Genomic DNA, 9,735 nt, shown 5'->3' on the forward strand with positions numbered 1-9,735 from the left:
AAAAAAAAAAAAAAAAAGAACAAGAAAAAATATCACATTATAAGTACACTGTAATTTTAGGTCATGCCATGTCTTCAGAAACATTAAAATGTAAAAATCATGTAAATCTTGGAATAAAGAAAATAATATAACATCACATTGGTTGAAAGCAAAACTTTGCCTATACTTTTTTGAGGGCTATTTGCATTGTCAAAGAGGATACTTTCAAAGCTAAAATATTGCAAATATTGCTTTTTTAAGGATAAGTTTTCAAACTGGGTACTCTGCTAGGGAAAGGTTTCTGAATCTTGGCAGTATTGACAATTTGGGCTGAATACTTCTTTGTTGCAAGTAGCTGTCCTGTGCATTGTCAGATGTTCGGCAACCTCCTTGGCCTCTCTCCACGCTCTTGATGCCAATGACACTTATTTGCAACTACTCCCCCACCCAACATCCAGCAGTCACAACCAAAAATGTCTCTAGACATTGCCAAGTATCCCCTGGGTAAGTGGCAAAATTATCTCTGGTTCAGGACGACTTGGCTAGTGGGATAGATGTTTTAGGGGCAGTGGCTTTTGTCAGTTAGCATTCAGTTGCAGAGAACAGACCCCACCATAGCTGGCTCAAGCTGAAATGTATTAACAACAGTATTTAACAGTCCACAAAACTGGTCTGTGGGCTGAAGAAACAGACTCTAGGCTGGAGCCTCCAGAAATGAGTTCTGAAGCTATACCACCACTGAGTCATCAAAGGACCTGCTTCGCTTGCCTTGATCTAGGCACCACCAGTCGATGGAGAAGCTGTGATTAGGAAGCCAATTCTGTTAAACCGGGCAGCTAAGAAGCCTTCTGTAGCAGCAGGAGGACAACTTATGCCCAGCCTCTTTCCTTGCTTCACCCACTTCTGAATCCAAGTTCTAAAAGTGCATTTGATAATGCAGCCTGAAACATCCCTAGATTGCAAGGGAGCCTGGAAGAAAAGTAGTTTTTAGGTTACCAGTCTGCAATAGACAGAAGGCATTTTAGAAGGAGATTGGAATGGATATCGAATGAGCCCATTTTTGGTATCTTCCATAGGTTTCTTCCCAGAGATCCTCAACCCACACCAGGGTAACCACCTATTATGGGCAATTGGCGTTGGCTCAAGTGTTCTCTTCACTTCCCGTTTGCTTATTTTATAATTAGCTATTTTCTTCTTTGTCTTTTTCCATTCTCCTCCCTATCTTCTCTCTTATTACTATTCTTTTCATACCCCCTCCCTCTCCCACTCTCTAACTATAAGTTTTCTGAGGACTTGAAGGTACTTCATACTAGGCCCTGTCCATGCGCATGACATGTGAAAAGTCTTTATTGATGAGATGTGAGCTAAGGCCTAGGATAGTCACCTGTTACCATCTGTGTCTCTAGTCTGCTGATGACACTATGGGAATAGATATTTTGGGCCACAGGGTTATATCTTTGAATAATATTGTCTCTATCTAGATGAATAGAGCACAATGTAACATGAAGAATTCCATTGTCTGATATGAAGTAAATGTTGATAAGTAGCTTTAAGTCCAACCAGGTAAGAATCAAACTATGTTTTCTGTCCCTGGGGTGGAGGCCTTCACTATTTAAAAAACATGACTCATTATGGGTAAGAGTAAGTGATTGCTTGCCTGATACATTTTTCTTCCAGTCTGTTCCAAAAACCTCCTAATCATTAATTTAGCTTATGGTATGGGGATTTTGAGCCTAAGTTAAGATTCAGTCAATATCCTTAGGAGAGATACACAAGTCATTTACTCCTTAGTGCAGGACAACCACATAAAATACAGGAGAACCAGTTAAATTTGAGTTTCAAATAAGAAATGATGAATTATAGCATAAATGTTAGTATAAATGTGTAAATGTTAGTATAAATATTGCATGGAACATACTTACACTAAAACATTATTTGTTCTTCATCTGCAATTCAAATTTAACTAGATGTCCTGTATTTGTATCTGACATGAATGAGCTGATCAAGATATTTCTGGAGAATATATTTCTTGAGAAGGACAGGGAAGGAAGAAAACATGAGGGTAATGGACTCTTGAGAGGAATAAAGATGAGCAAGAAAGGAAGAGGGGTAACTAAAAAATTCCATTACTGGCTGGGCATGGTGGATCACACCTGTAATCACAGCACTTTGGGAGGCTGAAGTGGGTGGATCATGAGGTTAGGAGATGGAGATCATACTGGCCAACAAAGTGAAACCCCATCTCTACTAAAATACAAACAAAAAAATTAGCCAGAGGTGGTGGTGCTTGCCTGTAGTCCCAGCTACTCAGGAGACTGAGGCAGGGGAATCACTTGAACCTGGTAGGTGGAGGTTGCAGTGAGCTGAGAGATCACACCACTGCACTCCAGCCTGGCGACAGAGTGAGACTCCATCTCAAAAAAAAGAAAAAAAATCCCATTAATCCCATTGCTAAACTCACCCTAGTTATCAGTGACTATTTGCTAGACATGCAAATGAAGCCCTGATTGGCAGATAAAGACCTATTCCTTCTCTGCAAATGTGGTCACTTTCCTGCAGCATTTGGATCTGTTCCCAGTGCAGCATTGGATCTGTTCCCAATGTAGCATTCAGTTGCCCGGACTGGACATGCAAAGCTTCGAGGCAGGCAGAAGAGATGAGCAGCACAGGCACTGGATACCTTGGAGCCTTGTAATCTTGCTTGCACAACCTCCAGATTGCATGGTTCTTGGCTTCAGTGCAGCTGGGCACAATTTCAATGCACATCTATGGAGACCATGTCACAACAACAAAACAAACCAATGTAGCTGCAAGTTACATTAACAGTTTGAAAAAACAAGTCAACAGACTTGAAGACTGCTGTGGGAGCCCCTCCCTGGGAGTCAGCCTCTGGCAGAAGGGAGTTACTGTGCCTCCTTTTGGACATTTTTTCAGCTAAGATTATTCTATATGATCTGCATCTTGTCCCTTTCAAAGATTTGGTTTGTTTGTTTTTTTTAGAAAACCCTTATTTGCTTTATTGTTAGTCATTGTTAGATCTTCCTGAGGTGTGGAGTGGTCTGTACTGCATGCAAATTTCTCATTATAAGACATGATTTCCCTCTTCTGATGTCACACCCAATGCAATGGTACATACTTTCATAGGCTCTTATGTTACTGTTGGTCAGAAACCTATAGAACCAGATTTTCCAAATCTTCTGATGCCTCAGTCACTGCCTGCTTGCAAATTGGTAGTTAGGAAGCATTTATACACCTTGCAGCAATATCCCATACATCAATTCTGTAGTAATTTGTTAGAGAAATTTTGCTACTTATGGAGTGTACATTAGGGCTAGTAACACCTTCCTTATTATTGAACTAAGAACAAACTGACTTTATGTTAGTGTATCAGGCCCAGGAATATGTGTGGATTGGAGACTTGCCAATATCAGGAACCTCCTGTTCTCATATATTTTTTATTTCTGATTTTTATGAAAGATTTGATTTACATGCCAGTAACATCAGGGTGTGTGGGTGAACACACTGTGAGGAAGCCAGTGAAGAGAAGGAAACTGAAACATTTTGGAAGGGATCTTCTTAGCTGCTTAATGTGATTTCTTTAAAAACAAATGTAAGATATGTTTATTTTGCATCTTCACTTTTTAAAATCTGATTTACATTTTTTGTTAGACTTTCATATTTTACCTCAAAAATTTTTCTCCTACATGTACAGTACATTATAATAATTTTAATTTTTATTTACTGTAAACTTACACTTGTAATAGAACAACAACAACAAAAACAGCAAGGCCATCCTCATTTTCCTTATTTTTCTTTGGTTGTCTTTTTTTTCCCCTTTAAACCCAGCCTCCTCTGACTCATATCCTGGGCTATCTCAATTTGCACATGTTTCCAGAAATTTTTTTAGTTTTTTTCATTTTTATTATTTTCCCTAGTTGTTCTTTTTCCCATTTTCCATTCCTCAACTCCTGTTTCCACATATTCCTCCCCTTTCTCTACCTTCTCTTCCAGTTTCTCTAGGCCTTTGTGGAGAGACACAACCTTCTTTTGCTCTTTTATCACAGAACTTTCATGAAGTTTTGCCCCAAGTCTCCTTAAACTATATAAAACAAAATTGTCCAAGCTCAAGTTAACTCTAGTGAGACATGAAATGACTTGGAGTTGTGGGTGTGAAAGGGGATAGGTTAGGAGCTCTCTTAGGTCCATTCTTCCCTTACGATACCATGATTCCATGAAGAAATACTCTTCAGATTGGTGGATCAGGTAAGCTCTTTTTGTGCATTTAGATCCTCCAACTCAAATATTATTGTTGAACCTCATAAGTTCCACTGAACTGAAAAAACAGACAGACAAAAAAAGCCGTAAGAAGATTTAGCTGTTTTTAGAGAGACCAAAAGATCAATAGTATCAGATGGCCAGAAATCCTTATATTATCTGAGAGAAGGTTAACGCTCAGAAGGGAAAATAACTGTGGTGGGATTAACTCTGAATGCAACTAAAGGGTCTTTCTCTGGCACACCTTGGCTTTTCCCACCAATATGATAACTTTAAGCCCTTCTGGGAAATTAGAGGTCATGGACATCTGCAGCAAGCCATGCTTTCCCTGGGATTTCTGTGGTGAGATTTCATTTCAGAAAGAGCTGGTGCTTTTATAAAACCATGCCCAAATGGGAGCCATTGGAAAGGGAGACTACAGATTTATATACCACAAGTAATAAGCATCAATTTGAATCCACTTATTTTGTCGAGGCTATTTATTTACTTGTTTGTTTCATAGCGCACCGTTTCTGTTCCAGGCACATTGTTAAACAGTGGCAAACAATGGTGAGCAAAGCCAGATATGGTGCTCCCACCTTTCTGGAATATATAGTCTAGTGGGGAAGACAGTAACCACATGACCACAAAAATACATGAAAAATTGTATCAGTCATAAGGGCTAAAAACGGGAAGTACATGGAGCTATTTGAGCACATAATATGTGGGTCTGACATAGTCATGAGATGATAGAAGAAAAGTGAAGGAAGAACAGGACTTACTTGGAGGTTGCAGGTTGGTGTGAGCAGTTCCTGAGAGGCAGTGGCCAAGTGCTGAAGCTCTAGGATAGGAAGGATGGAAATAACAGGCCAGTGCACCTGGAATAGAGTGAGGGTGAGCCAGCCACAGGGGACAATATAAAGAAGGGTAGCAGTGCCAGGTCATCCAGGGGCACAAAGGCCATGTTTCAGATGATTTTGGTCTTAAATCCTAAGAACAACGAGAAGCCTTCAAAATACTTTTGAGGGCAGGCTAGGAAAGGTGATCAAATTTACATGTGAAAAATATTTTACTTTGGCATCATAGGAAACATCACAAGAAGTATTAGAGGACCTCAAACATTTGAAACTGAGATATATTTTTTAAGAGCTGACTTTCATTTTTGGCTTACTTCCTAGGTAATTGTGCACCTTGGACAAATCTTTAAGTTCCTCACAGTCCAGTTATCATTATCTCTCTAATGCCCTATCAACGTTCCAGAGTGGTTGTGAGGCTCAATTGAGGCCATGGATGTGAAAACATATTGAGAAGGGCAGACTGCTAAACAAGTAGACATTATTGAAATTTTTAGGAACCTTGAGGAATTATTATAGAAAAAAAAGCATGAATAGGTAACAGTTTTTGCTATGAATTACAGGGTTGCATTATATTTTTAGCTTATTGAACTTAGGATAGAGTTATTCCTAAAACTGAAATGGTTGCTAAATTATGATAGAGAAGGTAATAATGAGTTTTTTCTTTTTCTCTTTCAAGGGGGTCTTGCAAATGAAATATCATGTGTAAATGAAACTGGATATTTTGATCCCAATTTTTGATATTGCTGTTTTGAGCTTCTTATTTTGACTCCATCATATTTACATTGAGGACATTTTGACTCCTCCATCTACTCTTTTCTCTACCACTAATAACAACAGTACAAATTATAATAGCTATTATTTATTAAGTGCTTACTAGGTACCAGATTCTGTTCTAGGTGTTCTACATGTATTTTTTCTTGTGATACTTTTGATAAGGCATACACTGTTATAGACCTGATTTTACAGATAAGAAAACTGAGTTACAGTCAGGTAGTGAGATTAAGCAACTTGGCCAAAATAATCCAGTCAGTAACATATGCAGTTTACAGCCTACAAAAGTGATTAGAAGTATCCAAACCACACGACTGGCCAACCGTGAATGACAGTTCAATCCTGGATTATTTGAGAGAAATTTCTCACTATATTATCATAAACCAACAGTTCTTTCTATTCAATAATGAATATTACAGAAATAGATAATCAATAAGGAATCCTTAATTATTGCTGGGAGCAATCATATCGATTAGTTATAACAATTAGCAATTGAAATAAAATGCAGCACATCAGTAGAAAAGGCAGCTTGAGAATTGTGAGTCGGAATTATTCTACTGTTTTAGGTCAGCAATTCTATGACATACTATAAAAGAAGGAAATTTTCTAATTATGTAGAATGAAACTTTTTTTAAGTTCTGGGAAACTGATTTGCAAATCACTTTCATGCATGTTGTTTTACTCGTGTATGTTAAATCTAAACCTAGGCAGTGAAGCCTAGTAGTAAGAGGAAGCCGCTGGCGGCTGACTGCTTAGATTCAAATCCTTGCATTCTCATGTATTAGCTACAGGACCTCCAAGACCTTGGGAAATTACTCAACCTCTTCAAGCTTTGGTTTCCTCGTTTCTAAAATGGGGATAACAGTCCTACTTCACTGGACTTTAGTCAGGATTTTAGTCAGGATTAGATGTCATAACACATCTAAAAATTTCTAATTATTATTATGCTAGCTATAGGGGAGAATGTTCTGGCTTAATCCAAATAACTTTCATTTTAATATATAGTTGGTGTCTTGAGAATGTTCTGTCCCGCCTAAGTTGTTTAATCTTTATGTCCCTGTTCTTCCTAAAGGCCTCTGAGACATCTGTGGGCTGTGTGTGTGCTTGGCATGACCAAGATTAGAAAATGGAAATATATTGTGGATCTCTCTACTTAATATGGCTGATTAGGCCGGGGACGGTGGCTAACGGCCAAACTCAGCCACACTTTGGGAGGCCCAGCAGGACGTGCTTGATCCCAGGAGTTCAAGAGTAGCCTGGGCAACATGAGGAAACCCCATTTTTAAAAAAAAAAAAAAAAAAAAAAAAAGCCAGGCCTGGTATTGCGTGCCTGTAGTCCTAGCTACTCTGGAGGCTGAGGCGGGAGAACCACTTGAGCCCCGGAGGCTGAAGCTGCAGTGACTCAAAATCTCACCACTGCACCCCAGCCTCAGAGACAGAGCAAGACTAGGTCAAAAACAAAACAAAACAAAACAAAACAAAACAAAACAAAACAAAACAACAAACAGGCTGACTGGAAACAGCTAGTGTGCCCTGCTTTCACAGACAGAAGAAAGTGGTAAGTAGATACTAGCTCTTTAACTGATCATCCAGGTGGACTTTGGGATTTGGCAAGGAAGCAACGCCATCCACGGAGAAACAGAGATGAGTGAGACAGGACAACTGCCCACCCAGAGCGGCACGGAGCCAGGGGAGGCCCCCACCATGGGGAAATGGTGAGTGCGTGAGAGTGCCTTGGGACCCACACTTCTGCCAGGGGACCTTTGCAACACTGGGCTCAGGAGAACAGCCATGACCTTTCCGAGTCGGGGCCTGCAGATTTACACGGAGAGCTAGGTGGAGTCTGGGCAGAGCCGCCACTCAGGTGCATGCAGAGTGCCGGGGGCCTTTGATCTCAGGGCACCCTGACACCAGTGGCTGCAGTTCCGGCAACCAGGAAGGCCAGGCTCTTTCCCACACCACCAGGATAGGGACCAAACCCACGGGGCTATGCAGCAAACTGCAGGCCTCACCTCCACTGCACCTCCTTGGACAAAGTCCACTGGCCTGGGACCTTAGCGTGGCCACCCAGCGCCAGATGATCTCTCAGGCCAGTAGCGGCTCTGCGCTTCCCTGGGACCGAGCTCCCAGAGGTAGCAGGCAGTCCGCCATTTTCGCTGCTCCACAGTGGTGCCTCCTGTTGCCCTCAGGCCCCCGAGGGAGCACAGCTGCCTTACGGAAAAGCGGCCAGATTGTCTTCAACAGGGGACCCCAGCCCTGATCTCCCTCACTGGGCAGAGCCTCTTGGCCTGGCACTCCAGCCACATCTTGCTTGGACCCTTGGGCTGGTAGCAGTTCTGCACTTTCCTGGGATGGAGCTCCCAGAGGTAGCAGGTGGGTCGCCATTTTCGCTGCTCCACAGCCCTGGATTCTGTTGCCTTCAGGCTGGGGAGTGCAGTGACTAGGGACTCAAGCGGGGCTCCAGCACAGTGCAGCTGCCTTGCAGAAAAGCAGCCAGACTGTTTTCCATGCGGGTCCCTGCCGCTGCTACTTCTCACTGGGCGGGATCTCTTGACCTGGGCCTCCAGCACAGCCACCCTGCCCCCGGCTTGAACACTTCCATTAATGGCGGCTCTGCCTTTCTCTGGGGAGGAAATCCCAGAGAAGATCCACAGTCCCTCTGTCACTGAAGCTGCAGTGGTCAGCAATTCTGGTCAACAAAGAATTGCTGGATGTTGCAGCCACTATAGAGAGAGGACCCCAGTCTCTCTTCTGTCTGACGCCTCACCTCCCACCCTTTACCAGGTAGGGCCTCCCAGCTCGGGACCACAGAGCAGCCATCCCACTCCCAGCTAAGCATTCTCACTGGTGGTGGCTCTGTGTTTCCCTGGGGTGGTTTTTTTTTTTTTTTTTTTNAAAAAAAAAAAAAAAAAAAGTTATCCAATCTGGACATCCTAGTGACTTACTTTTATAAATAGAATTGTCAGAAGTAACATTATGTGACTTCTGAAACTAAGCCTCACAAGGCTTTGCTGCTTCTTCCTTTGTCCTCTTGGATTGCTGCCCTGAGAAGGGACTTAAGGAAAGTCAGTCCAGTCTCCTAGAAGATGAGAGGCCACATGGAGAAGAAACGAGGTACCCCAACTGATAGCCAACAGCAGCTTCCAGACTTATGAATGAGGCCGACTGCCAGCCCAGGCAGATCTTAAGCTGAGTATAGCTATGCAAGCAAGCCTTGGCACATTTGTCCGAGGAACCTTCAAGCCAACCTACCCAATTAGTTGCTATTGTTATGATGTTGTAAGTTAAGCAGCAAAAGACAATTAAAACAAACTTTGTTATAATAATTTATATAAAGTATAGCCTCGAACTCATTGCTTCTCAATAATATCAAAAGCTTTATTTCACAAATTATTGTTGATGACATCTTGGAATATTTTAGAATAGTGGCATTTATGTTCTGTATAGACACAACTTAAAACAGAATTACTGACCCTTTTATTGTGGAATCAGTCACATGCCCTGTGCACTTGCTTCATATGTCTATCCAACACAAAAAAACACATAATCTGTCTAAGTCAATTGCCTGTTGTTTTAACAGAACACCTGAAATTTGGTAATTTATAAAGGAACCAACAGCCCCATTGCCACTGCAGTGGTTTTGCCTTTGCCGCCCTAGGAGTGGGGAACGAACAAAGAGCTTGCGGGATTACTTGTGGCACCAGCATGCCACAGTCACCATATGGAGTCACCCACTCTGTGCTCCCTGTGAGCCCCCAAACGCCTGCTCTTCACCAGGTATCCTCCACCTTGAGCCAGCAGCACAGCTGCCCCACAACCCATGGCTGAACATTCCCATTGGCAGAGGCTCTGCATTTCTCTGAGGTGGAGCTCC

General features: G+C 42.0%; 1 long non-coding RNA gene across 1 annotated transcript in view; it reads left to right on the forward strand.

The window, feature by feature from the left end:
• Positions 1 to 6,962, forward strand: part of LOC119473257 — a 19,872-nt gene extending 12,910 nt beyond the window's left edge. The window contains exons 2-3 of the long non-coding RNA XR_005202457.1: positions 1,461 to 1,542; positions 6,934 to 6,962. This is a non-coding gene — a long non-coding RNA (uncharacterized LOC119473257). The remainder of the gene's footprint in view (positions 1 to 1,460; positions 1,543 to 6,933) is intronic.
• Positions 6,963 to 9,735: the final 2,773 nt, after the last annotated feature.

Source organism: Cebus imitator, unplaced genomic scaffold (assembly GCF_001604975.1).
Source record: "Cebus imitator isolate Cc_AM_T3 unplaced genomic scaffold, Cebus_imitator-1.0 Scaffold143, whole genome shotgun sequence".
Classification (NCBI taxonomy): Eukaryota; Metazoa; Chordata; class Mammalia; order Primates; family Cebidae; genus Cebus; species Cebus imitator.